The sequence below is a fragment of the Lichenostomus cassidix genome, chromosome Z, assembly GCF_008360975.1.
Source record: "Lichenostomus cassidix isolate B80296 chromosome Z, HeHo_3.0, whole genome shotgun sequence".
Lineage (NCBI taxonomy): Eukaryota > Metazoa > Chordata > Aves > Passeriformes > Meliphagidae > Lichenostomus > Lichenostomus cassidix.
Genome location: NC_139511.1, coordinates 74,441,275 through 74,443,795, shown reverse-complemented (window position 1 = coordinate 74,443,795; position 2,521 = coordinate 74,441,275).

Here is a 2,521-nt window from a genome sequence, read left to right as displayed (position 1 = left end):
GAGTCTCTTGTTGTCCAAGACATGGCAGTCTTTGGGCTTTTGCAGCACTGAACATCCTGAGAGTCGTTCTGGTTTCTCACTCTTCATGCGACTCTGGGCATTGCAAATGCTCCCTGTGTGGGTAAAGATTCTCTCCTGCAGACAGATAACAGGAGTTGCCAACTTCGGGGAACACATTCTCCTCTGGGCAGCGTTGGTAGATTCCTCCCTAGTAAAGTTCTTTATCTTAGCTCCTGTGAGATCACTTTCTTTTAATAAATCTCATCTTTCTAAAAGCAATCCTGGAGATTTTAGTCCAAAATGTAATGGGAGACTTATTTTAACAACCAGGAAAGAAAACTGATTTTTTTTTCCCTAGGAAAATATCTGGAGATTAATGGCAGGGAAATCTGAAAAGGGGAATTTCTAGTTATAAGCTGGTTTTTAAATATAATGTGAATGTTTAAATATAGTGGCTGAAGAAAAGTGCCACTGCATTCTAAACAGTGATAAAAAGAAAAATATAAGTATTCTAAAGCAAGAAACAAGTAAGCTTCTGCTCTGCTCTTGTTGACCATATGTTACAAGAAAGTTTACAGTGAGAAAAGCAATGGAAGTAACAGAATTAGGTATTTGCCAAAAGCTGTAAAGCAATTACTCTGAAAAAAAAAAAAATAGGATTGGAAATATGGAATCTGCATTTCACCCTTCTTGCTTAACCTAAGCATGTTTTGCTAGGCAGAAAGGAACTGTTTTGTTGCTGGCCTCACCAAAAGTAGGGAAGGACAAAAAGAGCAGCATTTATTCCGACGTAAAAAACATTACATGTAAATTAACTTCAGCCTATTGTAAATTGACACAAGTCAATCCACTTGCAAGATTTTCTTTGGCCCCAGCACACCTTTAATGCACAGCAGCTTTGTTTGTAGCTATACTTGGAGGCATTTCTTCCAGAAAAGAAAAGAGAAGAGAAGGAGGGGCTCAAGATTTCCCTGGTGCCCAGAGAAAGACTCCACTCAGAGCTGGAAGGATCCACTGGTGATGGTTTCACTGGCTAAAAAACCCTCAAAGCTTCCCAAAGCAGAAGTGACAGTGCATTTTCTGTTTTCTAAGCCCAACACTTAGGGGGACAGACTTTTTCTGCCGTGGAGATGTCCAGGACACCTGGCTGGCAGGAAAATGAGTAGATCTACATGAAAGGCAGTGTGCACAAGGACCTCTGCACCATGTATAAACTGGGAAATGCACTAACATTTCGGATTATTAACACCACAGTAGTGCCAGCAGCTGCTCTCTTCTTTATTCTAACATGCAACCCACAGAGATGTAATGGAAAGAGTGTGTAGCTTTCACCTCTGCAATTGAATCAGTTGGTCAACTGGCAAGAAATGGGGTGTTGTAAACATCATGGCCCTGCAGGATGAGCCCTGGGCTTGTGCAAGCTGAACTGCACGGTCCTTCCTGCAGATTAAACCCAGTGCTCACACCCATGTTTACAGAAATCCTCGGATGGGTTTATTCTATTCAAATCACACAACCTTGCCCCATTCACTGGGTGCCACAGCCGACAATCAGTAAGAACCCGCGCTCTGCTGCTGGTTTGGATACTTGGAAGAAGTTAGAATTATTGTGATCTAACTGGAGCAGCCAGGGTATGGCCCGATGGATGATTTCCTGCCCCAGCGATACCTGCGGGCACAGCTCCAGTGGCAGCTTCCCAAAAAGAGCTGTGCTTGTGCGGGGACTCTGCTGCCTCACTAACAGGCTCGGAAGAGACGTTAACACACAACAGCATCCATCAAACCGGGATATCTATTATACAGTATGCCCATAGCATAAATGTGAGACGAACGGTCTGTACTTAGAGCCATTAACAGGACCCAACAAAGCCTTTCCTCCTGCAAATGGTGCCGCGCAGCGCTAGCACAGAGAGGGAGGGATCTCGTCGCGCCGTTCTCGCAATGGCGATGCCGCCAGGATGCTGCGCAGCCAACAAAGGCTGCCGGGCAGCGGCGGCAGCACCGCCCGGGCCGCAGGCGCTGTGCAGGCGGGCCCGAGAGCGCCCGGCCAGCGCGCTGCGCACGGAAGGGCAGCATCCCTCCGGGCCACGGTTCCCCGCCGCGCCCCGGGAGCTGCGGGCTGACCCCGGCCCGGAGAGGGCACAACGGCCGCGGCAGCGCCGGCGGAGGGGCTGAACCGCCAGAGCTGGCAGCGTGAGGCTCCTCCCGTCCTTTGTTGCCCTGCAAGCGGAGCGGCGGCCGGGGGGCTCTTTCCCCGGCTGCCCTTCGAGGCCTAAGGCGCTGGGGCACGGGCAGCGGCCGGCACAGGCCGGGCAGCGTCTGCCGCGGCTTCGGGCGAGGGGAGCTCGGCCCCGGCGAGCTGCCCGGCGGTGCTGCTCGCCCTCCGAACGCCCTCGAGCCGTTGGGGCTGCGGCAGGCCGCGACCCGGCCTCGGCCCCGCGGCGCTCGGCGGCCCCGCAGCCTCCCCGCCCCCGGCGCTCTCCAGGGAGCCGTTCCACACGGAATCACACGGGAGCGTCTCC